This window comes from Muntiacus reevesi, chromosome 3 (genome assembly GCF_963930625.1).
Source record: "Muntiacus reevesi chromosome 3, mMunRee1.1, whole genome shotgun sequence".
Lineage (NCBI taxonomy): Eukaryota > Metazoa > Chordata > Mammalia > Artiodactyla > Cervidae > Muntiacus > Muntiacus reevesi.
The window spans coordinates 108,175,518-108,196,819 of record NC_089251.1 but is presented as its reverse complement, the minus strand read 5'-3'; the positions used below and the strand labels follow the sequence as shown (position 1 = coordinate 108,196,819).

General features: G+C 44.1%; 1 protein-coding gene across 8 annotated transcripts in view; it reads left to right on the top strand.

Annotated features, from left to right (window-relative positions):
* LUZP1 (leucine zipper protein 1) overlaps positions 1–21,302 on the top strand; it is a 103,541-nt gene that overhangs the window by 59,328 nt on the left and 22,911 nt on the right. For 3 of the 8 annotated variants that reach the window (XR_010662394.1, XM_065930025.1, XM_065930022.1), the window contains exons 2-3: positions 8,263–8,465; positions 10,682–10,787. The gene's annotated coding sequence lies outside the window, so the exon portion shown is untranslated. Of the gene's footprint in view, positions 1–8,262; positions 8,466–10,681; positions 10,788–12,105; positions 12,370–21,302 lie in introns of all 8 variants that reach the window. The other 5 variants (XM_065930027.1, XM_065930026.1, XM_065930023.1 and 2 more) reach the window with 4 other exon arrangements.

Genomic DNA, 21,302 nt, shown 5'->3' with positions numbered 1-21,302 from the left:
GTGTTAAGGTGAGCATAAACTAGGGTGATAGGTTAGAAGGTGAGAGCTTTAAATTGGCTGGCCAAGTCTTCACAGACGTGGTAAAATTTAAGCTGATTCTTTAGTGACCAAAAGGAGCCAGCTGTACAAAGGGAAAAGAGAACAGTGCAGAGGCCCTAAGACGAGAATGAACAATGTGTGTGCAGGGAACAGGAAGTGAGGAGGGAACCTGGTGGGAGATGAGGTCAGAGAGGTAGGGGCCAGATCATGTAGGGTCTTGTAGGCCGTGATGAGGACTTTGGATTATACTAAGTGAAAGGGAAAGCCGTTAGAGGTTAGTCTTGATCTGATTAAATTTTTAGAAATTTAATTCACCATTATTTGGTGAATGGGGACAGCTGGTAGCAGGGAGACTTAAGGAAAGGCTGTTGTAGTTGGTAGGGTGAGAGTCTAGGTGCTTGGACCAGAGTGCTTCTTAAGGAGTGTAGAGGGCAGAGGGACAGAGTCCAGAAAGTCTGGAAATAGAGTTGATGGGACTTGCTGGTGGGTTTGCATGTGGAATGTGAGGGAAGAAAGAATCCTGGATGATTCCAGGTATTTGGCCTGGACAGTTGGGTGGATGGTGTGGCTGTGAACTGAGATGGGGAAAGAGGAATGGCGTTGGGAGAGAGGAGTAGACAGTGAAGACCAACAAGAATATAAGAAGTTTTTTTCACAAAAATGGCACTGAAGGTGAAGAAGGAAGCCCTGCCCCTCCCAAAGTCAAAGCCAAAGCAAAGGCTTTGAAGGCCAAGAAAGCAGTGTTGAAAGATGTCCACAACCACAAAAAATAGAAGATCCAGACGTCGCCCACCTTCCGGTGGCCCAAAACACTGCAGCTAAGGAGGCAGCCCAAATACCCTCAGAAGAGCCGACCCTTGGAGAAACAAACTTGACCACTATGCCGTCATCAAATTCCCCCCCCCCCCACCAAATCAGCCATGAAGAAAATAGAAGACAGCAAAACACGGGGCCAGCAAGCACCAAACTAAACAAGCTGTGAAGAAGCTCTAGGACACTGATGTGACTAAGGTCAACACCCTGATCAGGCCTGATGGCATTTGTTTGATTGGCTTCTGACTATGATGCTTTGCTATTGCCAACAAAATTGGAATCATCTAAACTGAGTTCAAGACTCTTGAGAGTCCCTTGGATTGCAAGGAGATCCAACTGGTCCATCCTAGAGGAGATCAGTCCTGGGTGTTCATTGGAAGGACTGATGCTGAAGCTGAAACTCCAGTACTTTGGCCACCTCATGCGAAGAGTTGACTTATTGGAAAAGACCCTGATGCTGGGAAGGGTTGGGGGCAGGAGGAGAAGGGGATGACAGAGGATGAGATGGCTGGATGGCATCACCAACACGATGGACATGAGTTTGAGTAGACTCTGGGAGTTGGTGGTAGACAGGGAGGCCTGGCATGCTGTGATTCATGGGGTCACAAAGAGTCAGATACGACTGAGCAACTGAACTGAAACTGAGTTCAGCTGGCTAATTCCAAACATAAAAGTTTTCAGTAAATTTAAAAAAAATGAGACTATGTGGATTTGATGTTGATTAGATGTCTGGGTAGAGACATCAGGTAACTTGTTGGATATGCTACTGGAGTTTAGTGGGGGTCACTGCTGAGGAAAGTTTTTGCAGCCATTGTGCTTCAACAGTGCTGGGACTGGATGAGATTACCCAAAGAAATGAGGTTACAGATAAAGAGGCCCAGGACTGGCCCTTGTCGAGTAGAGGAGGAGCCAACAAAAATGAATAACAGTGAGCCAGTGGAGTAGGAAGAAGCTCAGGAAAGTATGATATCCTGGAATTAAGGAAGAAAGTGTTTAGATGGAGAAAGAGTGGTTCTTTGTGTTAATGCTATTTAGAAGGCAAAGAGATGGTCTAGAATTTGGCAACATTGAGGCCTTTGACCCTTATGAACAGTTCTGGTGTGTTGAGGATGGAAGACTGGTTGGAGTGAACTGAGAGGAGGAGAGAAGAGGAAACGAATAGTAGACAACCTTTCAAGAGAAGAGACATTGGAGCTGGAGTACCGGAGGAAGTGAGCTCGAGAGAGAGTTTATTCTTTTTTTTGGTCTTGTTTTTTAAGATGAGAAATTCTAGAATCTTGCTTCTCAAATGTGGCCTTGGATCTAATCTGTCCAGGACCTACTTTGGTGAAAGTGTGAAAGTAAAAGTGTTAGTCGATCGGTTATGTCTGACTCTTTGTGACCCCATGGACTGTAGCCTGCCAGGCTTCTCTGTCCATGGGATTCTCCAGGCAAGAGTACTGGAGTGGGTTACTACTTCCTTCCTCAGGGGATCTTCCCAACCCAGGGATCAAACCCAGGTCTCCTGCATTGCAGGTGGACTCTACCATCTGAACCTCCAGGGAAGCCTATACATGGTAGTACTGTGTAGGATCTGTACATAACGCACTTCACACATGACTCACTATTTGAGTTCACCAATACCCTTACTGGTCTACCATTTGAGAAGTCCACTGATCATGTGCTTGGATGTCACGTTGCCGCACGAATGTCTACATACTTCATCTCAATTGCTGTACCTATAGTGATACAGAAATAGTCAAAGCTGTGGTTATTCCAGTGGTCATGTATGGATGTGAGAGCTGGACCATAAAGAAGGCTGAGTGCCAAAGAATCAGTGCTTTTCAACTGTGGTGTTGGAGAAAACTCTTCAGAGTCCCTTTGACTGCAAGGAGATCAAAGTTGTCACTCCTAAGGAAAATCAATCCTGAATATTTATTAGAGGGACTGATGTTGAAGCTGAAACTCCAATACTTTGGCCACCTGATGCAAAGAGCTGACTCATTGGAAAAGACCCTGATGCTGGGAAAGATTGAAGGCAGGAGGAGAAAGGGACAACAGAGGACAGGATGATTGGATGGCATCACCGACTCAATGGACATATGTTTGAGCAAGTTCTGGGAGATGGTGATCCTTGGTGTGATGCAGTCCATGGGGTCGCAAAGAGTTGGACGTGACTGAACAATAACATCATACTGGTAACAGTTTGTGAGCCAGTGCCGAGTTCGTGGATCAAACTTCAAGTAGCTAATTTCTTGAGCATGTTTGTGTGCTGGTGGACATGAATCTTTAAAGAGAGAAAACAATGATGTAAGAGGGAGTGGGGATAACTGTATATTAAGCTAAGAGGAAACTAGAGCCATAGTAGGTATGAAAGGTTGTACTTTATATACCAATGGAGACTCCTCATTATCACAGTAGAGGAAGCAGAATGCTGGTGTGTAGTTAGATTTGGAGTTAGGAAAAGGATGATCTGACTGTTGCTTCTTGGTTTTGATGCTGTTTCAAATTTGGGGAGCCACCTTGATGTCAACTTTATTTAACACAAGTGCCAATTCAGCAACAATACATGCATATCAGATAAAGAACATGGTGAACTGGATACTACTGAATGTTGCCTCTTGGTGACAGGGTTATTAGCTGATGGGGGCTGGAGGTTTATCGGGAGGGGGAAAAAGATGTGAATCATTTTGGGGAGTAGAAAAGTGAACCTACTAAGGAAAATGTAGCAGGATTGCTGGCAACACTGAGAGATAATTGTTGGAAATTTGTGGTGATAAATTTAAAATCTTATCAGTGAATATGGTTTTATTTTCTCTAGAGATACAGTTAATTTATAATTTAGATGCTTTGGTGTTGGCCTGGAGAGGTTGTTAGTTTGGTTTAACAAGGGTTGAAGTTTCACTAGTTGAATATGAAGAAGGAAATGCAAAGGACTAACTGTGAGGGAAGTGAGGACACAACGGGGAGGTATGTAATTCTGTTAAGTTACTTAACCTTATATTATATCCTATCTGTTTAATACTGATAATAGTATCTGTCTCTCAGAGTTGTTGTGAGGATTAAGTTAGTTCACATAAATGGCCCCGAACAGGCCCTGTACATCACACGTGCGCTGGGACGTCACACGGGCGCTGGTGCATCATGTGATGTGCCCTGTTACTGTTTCTTCTGGACTACAGGACCAGCCTCCTTTCTGATCTCTTGGCACCATCTTTACCTCCTTCCATCTGTTGTTCATACTGAAGTCAAAGTGATCTTCTTGAAATGTGTACACATTTCAAAAGTTATCTCTTTTTAACACTTAGATGACTTAAACTGTTTGGATATAGATGCAAATCCATGATTTGGGCTCCAAGGGCCTACACGGTATGACTCTCTCCAGATGTCTCCTGCCTCGTCGCATCTCTTGTATTTAATGTTTCTCCCTTCTTTGGTTACATAGATTTACTTTAGTTCCACCAGCTCACTGTGCTCGCTCTTCTACTTGAAACGTTCTCACCCTGGTTGGAGCTTTTGTAGACCTACGCCAGTGGGTCACTTTCTATTAATGGTATTTCATGTACTTTGTATTTTATATGATTCTTAAGTCCTCTCCCACATGCTCTAGCAGTTAGGATTCCTGGTTTTCACCCAGGCGGCCCAGGTTTGACTCCCAGTGTGGAAAGGAAGAACTTTCTGGGCTTCCCAGGTGGCGCTAGTGGTAAAGAATCTGCCTTTTATGGCAGGAGTCATAAGAGACGTGAGTTTGATCCCTGGGTTGGGAAGATCTTCTGGAGGAGGGCATGGAAACCCATTCCAGTGTTCTTGCCTGAAGAATCCCATGGACAGAGGAGCCTGGCGAGCTACAATCCATGGGGTTGCAAAGAGCAATCAGTACTTAGAAAAGTATCATATTAAACAGTAAATGCCTTGAAGACAATTTGTTTCTACTCACTGTTTTATTCCCAGTGCTTGCCCCAGAGCCTAATGCACTGTCAGTCAATGTTTGAATGAATGAATGGACAAACTACCCATCAACCTCATGAAAGTTTGTGACGTTTGGACTGGATCAGGACTGGCATTTCTTTGGGTGAGATCTGAGAGCTGATTGCTTAGAGAGGTATAATGGAGAGGAGAAAGCATATTTCGGGACAGAAATAGCTAGGTGAGACTCCACTTATCAGTTACCACTTATTAGCTCCATGACTTTGAACCTTTAATTTCCTCTCATTTATGAAATAAGCATGATGGTATTTTCCTGATAGGGTTACTGTGAAGATTAGGTTATAAAAGCACTTCGGTTCCTTTCTCCTTAGGGCTAATTTCTGTGACTTGCTGTTTTTAACTACATTCACCATTGTTGTTTAGTTGCTCAGTCACATCCAACTCTTTGTGACTCCATGGACTGTAGTCTGTCAGGCTCCTTCAGTCCATGGGGTTTCTCAGGCAAAAATGCTGGTGTGGGTTGCCATTTCCTTCTCCAGGGGATCTTCCTGACCCAGGGATCAAACCCGCATCTCCTGCATTGGCAGGCAGGTTCTTTACCACTGAGCCACCAGGGAAGCCCATTTGCCATTACTTGATACCCTAATGATAGACTTCTAGAGGTTAAAGGCAGCCAACATGTTCTTCTGAAGCAGCCAACTTTGTTAAAACAGGTAACTAACCAACAATTTCAGGCATGTGGTTCAGTTGCTAAACCCCACAAACATGGGCTAATTGCAAAGAGGCCTAGTCTCAATTATAACCTACTAGTTAGGAAAGGCAGCAGAAGAGCCAGGTGGCATCCTTGAGGGCCTACATTTAAATAGAAGTGCTAATCGCAAGCTAGTCTTATCAGTTGTTTGTTAGTAGTAAGTTCTTAAGAGCCTAAGCCCTTTCTTTTCAATTCCGGTCTGTATTTTTGACTCTCTGTTGGGCACGGCTTCTTTAGTGAGGTGAAGAAAAACCCTGTAGCTCAGAGGTAGGATTACTAGATACCAGTCCTGTCTGTTTCCTAAAAGGGTCACAACGGCTCTCAGTCTGTTTGCTCATCTGTCATATGGAGGATAAGAGAGTATCTTCTTCTCATCTTAAGAGTTTCAGGAGTAATAAGTTATCCTGGGAGGAGCACAAAAGGAAAGACATTATTCTAGCAGAGATAATTCGAGCAGACATTATCCTCCATCAGAGATAAGTGTTGAAATCTCTGTTATTAACACAATTTAAGAATTAATCACAGCACTTGAGAACAGAGCACTTGCACTGGATTCTCTTCCCTGCAGCAGGTGAGCTAGGTGGAGCAGAGAGGCAGTAGAAGGCAGGGCTTACGGAAACTAACAAGTCTTGCAGCTGAACTCCAACACGATGACCTAAGCGTGGGATGCTGGCCACTGGTGGCACGAGGTTGGCTGTCGCCAAGCTGCTCTCTTCACCTCCAGACCGCCGTTTGATTGATCCCACCCTATCCTGCGAGTAGCCTATTTCCTAGGTTGGATTTTTGTTGAAGAGACTGCATAGGGCAGAGAAAGGTTAAAATCCCTCCTGACTTTTTTCATGAATAATTCTGAGAATGCCACCTCAGCAGTTACAGGGGAAAACATGACTATCTCCTGGATTCTTAGTACACACAGTGGAGCATTAGATTTGATTCTTAGGACTTTGAATAGTATGGTTGTCTCAGGTTTACATTTTTTCCCCTGCCTTCTCATTTTCCACCTTTATACTCTTCTTCTTTGCTTATGTTTGAAAGGCCACATAGGTTAATTAGTAGATGGGGGTAAACCTGGTCCAAAAGAATTGCAGGTAATGGTTTCTCTGTGATCCCTAGTCATTCTGGTTCTCTCTGATACCTGTTTTTCTGATAACAAAGTAATCACCACATACACTTAGGTGCAAGGCCTGAAGGTGATTTTTGTAGAGACTGTGGATGACCCAGTTATTTCAGTTTGAATAATTTCTGTTGATCTACAAGTTTCATTGACTCTTTTCTGTGTAATCTCCATTCTCTTCTTAAACCCACTCATTCAGAGAACTTTAAAATTTCAGATCCTGCATTTCTGTTCTGAAATTTCAACACCCCCCACCCCCGCCCCCAATTTCTCTGCTTTTAATAGCTGGTAACAATAGCTGCTTTAATATCCTTGTCTGATAATTCCAGCGTCTGGGGTGTCTTAGTGTTCCCCTCTGTTGATTTTTTTTTTTTTTTCTCTTGCAAATGGGTTTACTTCTTTTAGTTCTTCATGTAATTTAGGATTGTGTCCTTGACATGGATGCATGTGAATGTTATGGTATAGAGACTGGTTTCCGTTGATGTGTTTATTTTAGCAGGCAGTTAACTTGGTCAGACTTAAATTGCACATTCTTTCTCATGTGTGGTGGGTGGCAGTTCCAATCTCAGTCCGGTTCTTTTGTCCTTAGCTGAGGTCCTTGGATTCTGCCCCGTGAAGTTGTGGTTCAGGGGTCAGCTGGAGACTGGGCAGAGCATCGAGCAGAACCTGGGCTCTCATCTCTGGCTGTCTCTCATTGTCTGTGGCTGCCCTGGTCTCTCTGTCCTCCGGTTCCAGTGGACAGAAAGCCTTGGGTTTGATTTTTAATTGGAACTTCAGCTGGACAACCCTGAAGTCAAAGCTCCAAAAATGGGGAATTCATGCCCTGCCAGTCCTTTCTTCCAGTTTTCAACTCTCTAAATTCTGCTGTTAGCCATTATGCACTTCAGATAGTCGTTTCCTTTTATATTTTGTTCAGAGCATTTGGTTGTTTGTCTATGACAGGAATGTACTAGAAGCAGAACTCCCCACTAGCATTTTTATCCATTATCAAAGTGTTTTGGGAACAAAAGTAATACACATTTAAGAGAGTTTTGTTGTTGTTGTTACGTGAATTAACTCTTATATTATAGGTTAGCAACATTTCAAATGGTGGTGTTTCTACTACTGGTCCTTCAGTCTCTTCAGCCTTCTGATGGCTGACTTTACTGTGACAACAGAAATAGTGTTGTAGGTCCAACCACCACAGCTGCCAGCTACATTTTCATGCAGAAAGCATAGTCCAAGTTGCCCACAAGCCGTCTCTCCGTCTTGGTTTTGCCACAGAAGGAGCAAGTGTACTTAGTGTGCTGGCTGATTTCAACCTTCTTCACCGCTTTCCTGATGAAGTTATTAGTACTATAATGGGTCTTGTATTTACCCACGGTTCTGACCTTGGTGCCATTAGTCATATCACTGCAACCTTGGTCTGAGCCCAAAGAGTAAGAGAACTTTTACGTTCAGCAATCAAATGAGGGTGGACTGATGCATTTCCTTTCTGTGGCTTGTTAATTATCTCAGGTGGACTCAATGTGTTCACTTCAGCCAGCTTTGCTTCCTTGGGCCAGTTTCTTCTCCTTTGCTGGGACTCCTTTTCTTCTCTGGAAAATGAGGCAGTTGGACTCCCTGTGATCTGTAAGGGTCCTTTTATCTCTTTTCCTAGACAGACAGCACATACAGGCAGAACCACAACCATCACCACCAACAGTAACAGCACAGCACCAGAAGAGATGCCTCAGGGAAGTGACGTGGCAAGTTCTGTCAGGGTGGAAAGGCTCTGAAGAGGCAGCGCTGAAGAGTTTGAGGATGTTTACAGTTATCCTTTGTTTCTGGGGACAGAGGACCAGTACTCCGAGGATGCAAGAAGTAAGTGACATTCAGGAGCAAAGGAAAGAAATCATTTGCCCTTGTGTGGACTTCCTGGTGGCTCAGACGGTAAAGCGTCTGTCTACAATGCGGGAGACCTGGGTTCGATCCCTGGCTTGGGAAGATCCCCTGGAGGAGGAAATGGCAGTCCACTCCAGTACTCTTGCCTTGAAAATCCCATGGACAGAGGAGCCTGGTAGGCTACAGTCCATGGGGTCGCAAAGAGTCGGACATGACTGAGCGACTTCACTAGAAATAAGGAGAGACTTTATGTCAGTGGAAAACAAATGAGGATCATCTGGAGTTCCTGTTTGTTTGATTTTTGGCAGGGTATTCTATCCTGTTTTGAAGAGACAGGCTCCTGGGCTTTATTAATAGGCCTGCAGATTTGGCTGGAGGTGGGGGCAGCAGCTTTCAGTAGAGGCGCTGCTGTCACTGTTAGGGCTGCAGAGACCTTGGTGGTGACAGACCAGATTTATGTGGCCATTTCTTGGAGTTTAGAATTTTTGTGTAGGAAAGGTTCTAGGCTATGCAAAGGAAGAGGTGTGTGTGTGTGTAAAAGGTGGGTGGAGAGGGGCAGGACAGAAGGTCTGTGGGCCAGTCCTGCTATTTGAAAAGCAACCACACTTAATCTGCTTAGACTGATTCTTTTTTTGAAGCATGCCCACCCAGGCCATCCCTCAGGTGCTGCCCTTAGTACAGGTCCTTTTTCTACTTCTTTTCTAGCTGTGTTCATTGCTTATCAATAATTTTCTCTTAGGTCTTATTGGCTTGAGGCTTCAAACCCTCATCTTTTTAAAGGCCATTTGGGAAAAGCTATCATTTTATTACTTCTCTGTCTTTATTCTAGCCTTTCTCCCTGGGAGGATGGAGGTACAGGCAGATTCTGTATATGTGAATGTGTTATGGAGTTGGTAGTGAAGGTGTGGAAATTGGATTAAAAGGGACCAAGCAACCTTGCAGGGAGGTCACAGGGTGGTCTCTGGCGTATACAAGGGAGGGATGGGCAGCTGTGATGAAAGGGGGTGCCGTGGGTGGAGGACCAGGCACGGAAACCTCTTAGCTTGCCACTAGCTTAGAAGTCATCTTTCCATTCTTCCTTAAGAGCGGGATAGACAGATGTTAAACCCAGATCTGCCACCTTTATTTACTCTTCTCCAGTCTTGGGGTAAGATGCAGTGGGTTAGGAGGCTTTTCAACTCTCTTGTAGAAGGTTTTTTACAAAATGGGGTAAAGTTTGCAGACAGAGAGGCTCTATTTTTTAAATTTTGTTTTATTTTCTATTTGACTGCTCTGAGTCTTTGCTGCTGCATGGACTTTCTCTAGTTGTGAGTGGGGCTGCTCTCCGGTTTTGGTGCACAGCCTTCTCACTGCAGTGGCTTCTCTTTGTGGAGCGTGGGCTCCAGGACACATGGGTTCAGTAGTTCAGTGGGCAGGCTCTATAGTTGCTGCGTATGGGCTTACTGGCCCCAGGCATGTGGGATCTTCCCAGACCAGGGATCAAACCCGTGTCCCCCGCATTGGCAGGCAGATTCTTAACCACTGGACCACCAGGAAAGTTCAGGAGGCTCTGTTTTTGTTCTAATTGATATTGGCTGGTTCAGGGCTGTTTTGAGAACCAAGTCTAGAAGGTACCCCAGTGAGAGTTAGCATGGTGACATGACTTTTGTAGTTGGACAGTCTTGGATTTAAAGTCTGTGTCACTCACAGCTAAGATGTTGGACAAGTCACTTGTCTTGTTGAAATTTAGATTCTTTGTCTATAAGGGGGTAACATTATTGTGTTATTGTCTGGTATAAAACATAAAACATATTGTCCAGGGTGTGGTGGATACTCCACAGATGTTTGGGTTTTTTCCCTTGCCCGTATTCCAGAACATCTTATTTTCAGTGGAATCCCAGCTTCAGCCCTAAGCAATTGTGTGACTCACCCTTTCCAAGCTTTAGTTTCCTTCCTTAAAATGAGGGCATTTAACTAGATTTCTGAGATCCCTTCTGGAGGTAAACTATCATATGAATGTTTAGACCATTGGGGAATGTATAGGTCTGTTAATTTCAGGAATGACAGTGTAGTCTTGGGACCATACCATCCGATAGGAAAGGGGAAGTTTCCAGAGCCAGATGCCCCCTCTTCCCTGAGGAGGGAGACAGGCTCAGCCCAATCTTGTACGATTCACATTTTACCTATCTCTACCCTTCTATTTATGTTCTCTCCAGGTCAAGAGGCAGCTGCCATTGCAAGATAGTGAGTGACTGTTTCCACGACAGCAAGCATCAGGGGAGCAGCCAGAAGCATTGACGGGAAACTTCAATTACCTAAATGGTAAGTGTGATACACAGTCCGCACAGCCACACTGCGGGGAGGGAGTGGTTTCTGAAGTCTCTACAATTTTTCCACCATTACAAGAGAGGGAGGTATTTATCGATGATCTGTTCTGAACCAAGTACTGTGCTAAGCACCTCACATGTTTTCTCATTCAGTCTACCAGCCAGTCTTCAGAAATAGGCCTAGCTACCATTTACTGAACACTTACTATATGCCAGACATTATCTCCCTTAATATTTACACCAACCCTGTGAGGTAAGTGTTGTTATTTTCACCACAAAGAAATGAGCTTTGACAGGTTAAATAACTTCTCTAAGTTCATACAAGTAGCAGATGGCAGAACTAGATTTTAAACCTGCTTATTTTCATTTCATTAAGATGTTTCTCTTTTGAGCACGTCACTTTTTGGTTGAGGGTGACTGACAGTTACTTTTCCTAGCCCTTTCTGGATTCTATATGCAGTGTTTTATTGGTGGTGTTGAATAAGGAAGAGGAGGATACTAACGAAACAGAAGACCCTTTAGCAGAGTGGCCAGAGGACCTCATGGTCTTGGTCCTTACTTAGTTGGTGGCTGTAGACTAGTTAGAGTAGGGTTCTCAGGAAGGTGGGGCAATGGGGCAACCAGAGAGTGAGTCTGGGAAATGGGTTCTATGCATAGGAGTGACTGGACACAGGAAAGGAATCTTAGTGAGATTTCTCAATCTCACGGGAGCTCCTGGAAGCAGGCACAGTTAGGGACAGGACAGGCTCTTCTTGAGAGAGTGGGGAATTTCAAGGCAAATCTTGACCTGTTAATTGGTTCAGGATTCTTGTTCTATTTCTTTTCCTGGAGCATTTTTCCTACCTCAGGGAACTGGGTAGGTAATGAAATTCATTTTTGGTTGGGTGGAATGGTAGTCAGTATTCATTTGTTCATTGATCTTTCTGAGGGTACTTTAGTCTCTTTTTATTGGCGCACCCCCCCTTTTTTAAATATACTTGGTGAATTTGGGAGGGGGGAGTAATCATTTTCATCAACAAAATTTATTACACATACCTCTCATACATATTTTGCCATATACTGCGCTTATGTGTTGAGGGTACCACTTACTACATGCTTAGCATGGTTCTTAGAGCTAAGTATTCAGCATTGAACAAAACAGAAAAAAAATCTTGTTCTCAGGGAATATACTCTAATGGGTCGAAACATTAAAAAAGTGAGTAGTTAGAGTAAATAAGAAACACCTATATGTGATAGGTGTGCAGAAGAACAAAAGCAGGGTAAAGTGGTAATTGGAACTGATGAAGAGCTGAGAGACTGTTACTTTATGTCAGGTCATCTGGAAAGGTCTCTGATGAGGTGATACTTTAAGCCAAGACGTGAAAGAAGTGAGAAACACACCCAAGGAGTCGCCTGGGAGAAGAGCATTCCAGGCGGAGGGAACAGCAGGTCTAGAAGCCCTGAGACGCAAGCGTGACTGTTGCTGTCCCAGGACCAGCAGGGCCGCCGTTGTGCTGGAGAGGAGCAGCTGGGGAAGCGCAGAGGGGACCGGAGCAGAGCAGAGCCGGCCGCAGCTCACCGAGGGCCTGAGAGCTGGGGTAGGGCCTCTGGAGTGCGTTTTATTCTGAGATAGCCACTGAGGGGTGGACGACAGAAGAGAGACATGATTTGACTGGTTTGGTTTTGTTTTTCTTTTTAATAAATACTTATCTGGCTGTGCCGGGTCTTAGTCGCAGCACTCAGGGTCTCTTTAATTGTGAATGTGGGATCTTCAGTGGCGGCATAGGAGCTCTAGTTCCCTGATCAGGGATCAAACCTGGGCCCTCTGCATTGGGAGCACAGAATCTCAGCCACTGGACAACCATGGAAGTCCTGACTTATGTTTTAAAAGGCTTACTCTGTTTGCTGTTGGGGAGTAGACTGTGGAGGATGGGGAAAATGGTCAATGGCGGAAGCAAGGAGACCAGGTAGGAAGCTTTTGCCTCTGTCAGTAGTCGGGACAGAGAAGACGGTGGCAGTGCTGCATAGCCCTAGAAAGGAATGGATTCTGGACATAGAGTTTGACGGCAGAGTCAAATTCTGATTGTCCCTCTAGAGATGTTTGATTTATCTGGAGTTAACCTCTAGGTCACATGGGTTTGAGGGTATCATTGGAAACTTGACAGTGATCCTGGGAGAATTCTAAAGCAGATTAAGCAAAGGATAAGAACACAGGGATGACCCTGCAAGTCACTAGCTCATACAAACCGGTCATTTTTTTTTTCCTTGGGTTTTGCCATGATTTTATGTAAATTGTAAAATCAGTACAAGTTATTGAAATATTAGGGGGCGGGGAAATCACACCATCCAGGGATAATTAACCATATATTTAGCACTTTGATGTATATCAGGGCAGTTCATTTTCATTTTTTGAAAAGGCTCCTAGGCTGGAGTGGGGGTTTAGAAATATACTAAAAAAGTAATATGTCTTAAGTGCTAAAATTAGGTATTTACCATTTTCTCATGTGACCGCAAGACAGAATTTGGGGCCGGCTTGCATGTAGGTGATGTGCAAGTACTGGTTAATAGATTGATGTTTATCTAGAGGGGTTGTTTTTAATGGCATTCTGGAGGGCTTTTCTTGGTTATATTTTATTTAACACTTTGAAAATCAATTTGGATGAAGATACAGAAAAGACACACTTGTTAGATAAACAGTGAATGCTTGTAAATTGGAAGGTGTAGAAAATATTTAGACAGTTGAAACTATTGATCGAAACTAACTTTCAAGTTGAAATGAAAAAAAAAAAAAAAGGTAAACAATTTAAGTGTAAGATGGATCAGGTCAACCAGAAATATTAAATGGAAAACTCCAGAAATAAATGGGGGCTATCCTGATGGCTCAGCAGGTAAGGAATCTGCCTGCAGCGCAGGAGACGCCAGAGAAGCAGGTTTGATCCCTGGGTCAGGAAGATCCTCTGAAGGAGGTAATGGCAACCCATCCCAGTATTCTTGCCTGAAAAATTCCATAGACAGAGAGCCTGGCAGGCTATAGTTCAAAGGGTCACAAAAAGTTGGACACGACTAAGAACACATACACAGAAATAAAGAATTTATAACTTGGAGTTGCTTGCTGTTCTGAGTAATGTGAATGAATTCTTGACCCAGCCTTTATCCAGTTGACTTTTGAACAGTGCAGGTTTGAACTGTGTGGGTCCATTTTTATGTGGATGCTTTTCAGTAGCGAATGCTCCGGTACAGCATGGTCTGCGTTGGTTGAATCCATAGACACAGAACCCAGGGTGCAGAGGACTGAATCTATGGAGGGCCAAGTGTGAGTTACACACAGATTTTTGAGTGCTTAGACGGTCGTTGCCCCTAACCCACGTTGTTCTAGGGTCAAGTGTACAGAAAAAACATCGTACATACAGGGTTTGGTACTGTGTGTGGTTTCAGGCGTCCACCAGGGGTCTTGAAACATATCACTTGTGCATAAGAGGGGGATTTTGTATCAAGTTTTAGGGCTGTGCACTTTTGTTGGAGGAGGGTCTGTCTGAGCAGACTTAGAAAACTTCAGTGAGAGAGAATCAAACATCAGAATGGGGGAAGGGGAGGCTTGGAAGAAAGAGGAAAAGGGAAAGGGGGGATTCTAAATGTGCTCCTGAAACATTACCGCTTCAGCCTCTGCACTTGCTGTGAAATTTCAAGGGCTTCTGTGTCGCACCAGCCGTGCCAGTGTACCTGCTCCGCCGCTCCCTTGTGCCTGTCCTGTCAGTACTGCTGAGTTACTTAACGTCCCCCAAATGCAGCACTGCTTTACCTGCCTGCCCTCCCTTCCGCCCTCTCTGTAAATGATTACTTTATACCATTTATGTACCGCTGTTCAAACTCCTGGAAAGATAGCAGTAAAGAAGAGGTACTGGGGGGCGGGGGGGACCATGTTCCTGACCTCGTAGATCGTACGATCTAGTAAAGAGACAGCAAGTAAGTTCACAAAGAATTAAGGGGTAAAATGTGCTGAGAAGAAACGAGTAGAGTATCTTGCCTTAGAGCTGTCTGAAGATGAAATGAGTTGCCTTGGGAGGAAATGAGTATCCTTCCTGTCATTAGAATTGTTTGAATAGGAGCTGAATAACTACTTGCTAGATAATTTCTTCATTGAGTGGGAGGTTGGATCAGATGATCTCTAAATCCTATCCAACCCAGAGAACCTCTATATGCTAGTTGGGCTCCCAACCCCAAGGCTTGCATATCTAAAATACATGAATTTATGATTCTGGGAAAACTCATTTAAGTTCAGTAATTAAATAGAAACACTCAAGAAGTGATGGTGAGATGTGGACAGCTGAAGGTTTTAAGACAAGTAACTAGGAATTGTCAGGAGGAAGCTGCTTTAAAATAGTTCTCTCATTTTCCTTTAGATCAGGGACTTGCCAACTGGTCCACAGGCCCACTGCCTATGTTTAAAATAAAGTTTAGTTGAAACACAGACACGTCATTTCCTTATGTATTGTGTATGGCTGCTTCACACTGTGATGACAGGGTTGAGTAGTTGGACGGAGACCTTAGGCCTTACACAACCTAAAATACTCGCTCTCAAGCTGAGTCATATACTTATATGGATACCATCAAACTTGAAAGAAAAAATTTGCAGATCCTCTACTTTAAATGACTCTTGGGAACAGGAAGTGAATCATGGCGGCTGTGTTGGGGGAAAGGGCAGGCCACGTTTGACTATGTACTATTTCAGACCTTCTGGCCCACCAGGACAGGAAGAAGAGCCAGCCTCCAGAATGCTAGATAGGGCCACTTGGAACTGGGTTCAAAACCTTTGGCAGAAAGGGGCTCATGAGCAACACTTGGTGGGGCATCTTGCTAGTATGAGTTGGAGCTGAGGGAGACACCGGTGGGGAGGGGGAAATTGGTATTAAAGAATGGTCTCCCTGTCCCGTTCCTCACTTTCCCATGATTTCTGAGGCTTAAGATACATAATTTCCTTCCCAGACCACACCCTTGGGCACAATTAATTGCTTCTTCTAAGCTCCCAGCACATTTATCAGGTGGTGAAATGTGTTAAGTGAAAAAAAAAAACAGGAAAAGAGAACAAGGAGCAGAAGAGTGGGTGCTATGTTTTGTGAGATGGTCAGGGAGGCCTCTTTGTTCTTGTTTTATAGTTAGGTCTAGCTTTCTGACTCCTTAAAGGCAGGGGTTGAGTTTTAGCCATCTCTCTCTAGCACTTGGCTGGATAGTGGGTACATCATGGATGTTCCATAGATGTCTACAAAATAAAAGAGTTTTAACTGGAGACACATACTTGATGGGGAATGCAGTAGGGCTGGAAGGAAAGGCGTCTGTCTCTTCCCTTTGCAGATGTTCCCGGAGGAGCAAAGCATCTCTTTCTCTGGCTGTGCATAGGGCCAGAAGGTCAGAGATGAGCGCCACTAACCTCATTTTCAGTCCATCTCCTTGTTTTCCCAGGGTGGAGGGCTGATGTTAGAGAGTCGCTCTTTTTAGGAGGATTCTGCCTAGAGAAATTTACCTTAGGTATGCATAGGACTTTTCAAAGAGCTTTTGCTGACCTTAACTTTTGCTGTGAAGTAGGTGGGGTTGATAAGGCATCGAGAAAGCTCAAATGAGTCGGCCAAACAGGTTAGCATTCTTAAAGGAATATGGTCTTTGGAACTTGGGTTCACCATCTAGCTGTCCTGCTTACTAACTGTGTGACCTTGGGCAAGTTTGAGGGTCCCTATTCCCAAAGGTTATTGCGCAAGCTGAGTAGTTAGTGTTAGCTGCTCAGCCGTGTCCAACTCTTTGCAACCCCATAGACTGTAGTGGGCCAGGCTCCTCTGTCCATGGAATTCTTCAGGCAAGAATACTGGAGTGGGTTGCCATTCCCTTCTCCAGGGTATCTTCCAGACCCAGGAATTGACCCGGGGTCTCCAGCATTGCACGAAGATTCTTTACCGTCTGAGCCACAAGTAATAGTAATAGCTACTACTATTTGTTGTACTTGTGTGGGAGGCATTCTGCTAAGTGCATTCCATGCCAGGGGATTACCATATTGTCTTTGGATGGATGAAAAAACATCAGAGAACTAATTTATTCACGTAGATAGATGAGGGATTCCTAGAGAAAGCCTGTGTAGTAACTACTTGATAGAGTGTCTGTAGTATAGTCGTGCTCAGTTTGGGATTGTCCTGTATTTGTTTTCTTTATACCTGTTACTGGTCTGTATGTAATCAGAACTCCTCACTTTGTAAAAGTGCTGAAGAATTTGTAGGGAAGTGATTTAACCTGGTGCGAAGAGTTCTGGGTAGAGTCAGGAGACTAAAGTCCTTGATTTTGCTAAGTTGCTGGAGAGATCCTGAGTCTCTGTTCTTTCATTCTTAAAATTAGAGGATTAGGCCAAACAGGCAGTTTTATTTTAAATAAAAGCAGTAGAACTCTTTCGTTACAGTCGTATGGGAGAAGCCCAATATGTTAGGACCTTCCCTGATAGCTCAGAAGAGGAGTCTTACCAACTCCCACCATGCAGGAGATCTCGGTTCGATTCCTGGGTCTGGAAGATCTGCTGGAGAAGGGATAGGCTACCCTCTCCAGTATTCTTGGACTTCCCTGGTGGCTCAGCTGGTAAAGAATCCGCCTGCAATGTGGGAGACCTGAGTTCAATCCCTGGGTTGGGGAGATCCCCTGGAGAAGAAAAAGGCTACCCACTCCAGTATTCTGGCCTGGAGACTTCCATGGACTATATAGTCTATGGGGTCGCCAAGAGTCGGGCACAACTGAGCGACTTTCACTTTCAATATGTTAAGAAACTAAAATCAGCTTCTTTGGTTGACAGAGAGAGGGGCCCTGACAGCCTGCTTGGACCTTTGCCCCTCTCTTTTTCCCGAGGTGGACCTCGGGGTGGGAGTTGCCGAGTCCAGTTTGAAAGTCAGTGAACTGAATGATCTTTAAGCTGTATTTTGGCTCTGAAATCACTTGCTAAGGAAAGGAAGAAGATCCAGAAATATTTTTTGCTTCAACACTTTCTCCAGTAGTGAGAGTCTGTGTGAATGGTGTGGTTTTCTGGTATTTATGTCGTATTTCCGTGGCATAGCCCTGAAAGCCAGATGGGTCGTTGTCCAACAGGGAGAGGCACTGTGCAAGTCTTAGGGCTTGGGAGGAGACCTTTCAGAGGATCACCACAGGACCTGGTGTCTGTGCTGGCTGCATCTGTTCTTGTCCGTTGTTCTCTGCATTGTAATTCATGAGTAACTGGCTCCTTGACGTCATTTATTATTATTATTATTTTCTGTTAATGGTTAGTGCCAAAAGATTGATCAGCTATTTGATAATTAGGGGGCACATTCAGCCATTCATTCATTAAATTTTAAGCATTAATTATGTGCTAGGCTTCTTTCTGGGTGCTGAGAATACAGTGATGAATAAGGAACAAGTTGGAGAGATAAGATGAGTAAATAAAACCTGAATGCATTGTGGTAAGTGCTGTGGTGGGATCAGTACAGCAGACTAAAGTGCATGAAAGTGGTGCCCGATCTCATTCAGGATTTCAGGAGGGACATGCTGCAGGAGGAGGTGCCTATGGTGGGATTTGAAGCACATGAGAAGGGCTGATTACCAGCCTAGTGAAGGCCTGGAGGTGAGATGGAGTGCACGGTTTGTGGAACTTGGAGAATGCAGAGCCTACGTGGAGTTTGAAGATGAGGCTGAAGAGATAGGCAAGGTGGATTATGAAGGACCTCACATGCCATTTGGAGAAGGAAATGGCAACCCACTTCAGTATTCTTGCCTGGAGAATTCCATGGACAGAGGAGCCTGGCAGGCTGCAGCTCATGGAGTTGCAAAGAGTTGGATGCGACTGAGCGATTTTCACTTCACTCACATGCCATGCTGGGGAGTTTGGGTTTGGGCTTTGCCCTGAGAGCCATAAGGCTGTTTAAAAGGACTTTGAGTAGTGGTGTGTGATAACTTTCTGTTTATATTTGCTGTATATTCAGTGCGTGCTGCAGCCCATGGGGTCTCGAAGAGTTGGACACGACTGAGTGACCGAACAACAACCACAGCAGTGTGTGCTCAGTCGCTTAGCTGTGTCTGAGTCTTTGCAGCCCCGTGAACTGTAATCCACCAGGTTCCTCTGTCCATGGGATTTTCCAGGCAAGAATACCGGAGCAGGTTGCCATTGCTGTTCCAGGGGATCGTCCCAACTCTGGGATCGAATCCACAACTCTTGGGTCACCTTCATTGGCAGGCAGATTCTTTACCACAAGTGCCACCTGGGAAGCCTGATATATTCCATGGGTTTAATTTTTTCATTCTTTGATTCATATCAGAGTCTTGAACAAAACATGCAGAATTGACACTAAATCCAAATGAATTTTAAAAAGCAGTTATTCCTGGACTCTACTAATTCAGAATTCTAATTTATAGATGGGACTGTACTTAAGTTTAACATTTCCCTTTTCTGAGAAGGGGATTTGTTTATGAAAAATATAGTATAAATTAGTATCAATAAGACATGTTGAAGAGAATGTTTCAGTTTGGGGTAAGCTGAACAGTTCCTCTCATGAAGTTCCTGTCTTTAAAGTATACAATTTAATGGCGGTCTATCATATTTATGAGGATAAGCTGTTTTAAAGCATTTTGTTTGTTGCTTTTCCTGGTGGCCCAGGCAGTAAAGCGTCTGTCTGCAATGCAGGAGACCTGGGTTCGATCCCTAAGTCAGGAAGATCCCCTGGAGAAGGAAATGGTAACTTACTCCAGTACTCTTGCCTGGAAAATCCCATGGATGGAGGAGCCTGGTAGGCTACAGTCCATGGGGTCACAAAGAGTTGGACACGACTGAGCGACTTCTCTTTGTTGAATCATCATATATCATTTGTCCTCCAATAACTGCTATGCCAATATAGATCCTTTGTATTTATTCACTTAAAAGTGATTTATGGCCCATACTTAGTTCAGTCCCATGTCCCCTCCACCCTGCATATAAAATTGGTAGTTAAAAAAATTATACAGCAATTATCCTTCAATTAAAAAATAAATTAAAAAATTGTAATTAATTTTCTTTCTTTCTTTCTTTTTACTGTTGTTCAGTCTCTAAGCTGTGTTCTGCTCTTTTTGACTCCGTGGACTGCAGCACACCAGGCTCCTCTGTTCTTCACTGTCTCGCCAAGCTTGCTCAGATTCATGTCCATTGAGTTGGTGATGCTATCCAACTGTCTGCCCTCTTCTCTTTTTGTCTTCAATCTTTCCCAGCATGAGGGTCTTTTCTAATGAGTCAGTTCTTCGCATCAGGTGGCCAAAGTATTGGAGCTTCAGCATCAGTCCTTCCCGTGAATATTCAGGATTGATCTCCTTTAGGATGGACTGGTTGGATCTCCTCACAGTCCAAGGGACTCTCAAGAGTCTTCTCCAACACCACAGTTGAAAAGCATCAATACTTTGGTGTTCAGCCTTCTTTATAGTCCAACTCTCACATCCATACATGACTACTGGAAAAACCATAGCTTTGACTATGCAGACCTTTGTCAGCAAAGTGATGTCTCTGCTTTTCAATACACTGTCTGGGTTTGTTAAAACTTTCCTTCAAAGGAGCAAGCATCTTTTAATTTCATGGTTGCAGTCACCGTCTGCAGTAATTTTGGAGCCCAAGAAAATAAAATCTGTCACTGCTTCTACTTTTTCCTCTTCTGTCTGCCTTGAAGTTATGGAACTGTATGCCATAATCTTAGTTTTTTTTAATGTTGAGTTTCAAGCCAGCTTTTCTACTCTCTTCTTTCACCCTTATTAAGAGGCTTTTTTTTTTAACTTCTGTTGTTTAGTCTCTTAAGTCATGTCTGAGTCTTTGAGACTTCAGGGACTGTAGCCTGCCAGGCTTCTCTGTCCATGGGATTTCCCAGTCAAGAATACTGAAGTGGCCTAAAGATAATTTATAAGGTCCTTTAAGGCAGTCAGTCCCCTGCCTGCCTTCCTATTCATTCAGTCTGCCACTCTTCCCATGTACTCACGGGATTTCTTCCCTCCCTTCTTCCACAGCAGTTTAAAAAAATAAAATACTGGAGTGGGTTGTCATTTCCTTCTCTAGATCTTCCTGACCCAAGGGTTGAAACTGCATCCCCTGCATCAGCAAGTGGGTTCTTTACTGCTGAGCCAGCAGGGAAGTATGAAAGCAGTGTGTGTGTGTTAATTTATTTGATTGTGCTGGGCCTTAGTTGCAGCACGTGGGATCTCCTGCCTTCGTTGCTGTTATGTGAGCTCTCTTGTTGTGGTCCGTGGGATCTAGTTCCCTGATCAGAGATTGCACCTGGGCCTCCTGCACTGGGAGCTCGGCATCTGAGCCACTGGACCACCAGGGAGGTCCAAAACAAGTGTTTCTGTGTGTGAAGTGTAGATGGGAATAAGGAAAGAGGTTTCTTTCTTATAAAAATACCACTGAAGGGGTTTTTTACTCTCCATTCTTGAGAATGAGGAAGCCTGTAAGCTTGGGGAAAGAAGAAGGGGAGATGGAAAGAACCAAAAGTGAGAGGACAGAGATAAAACACAGGGGAGCCAA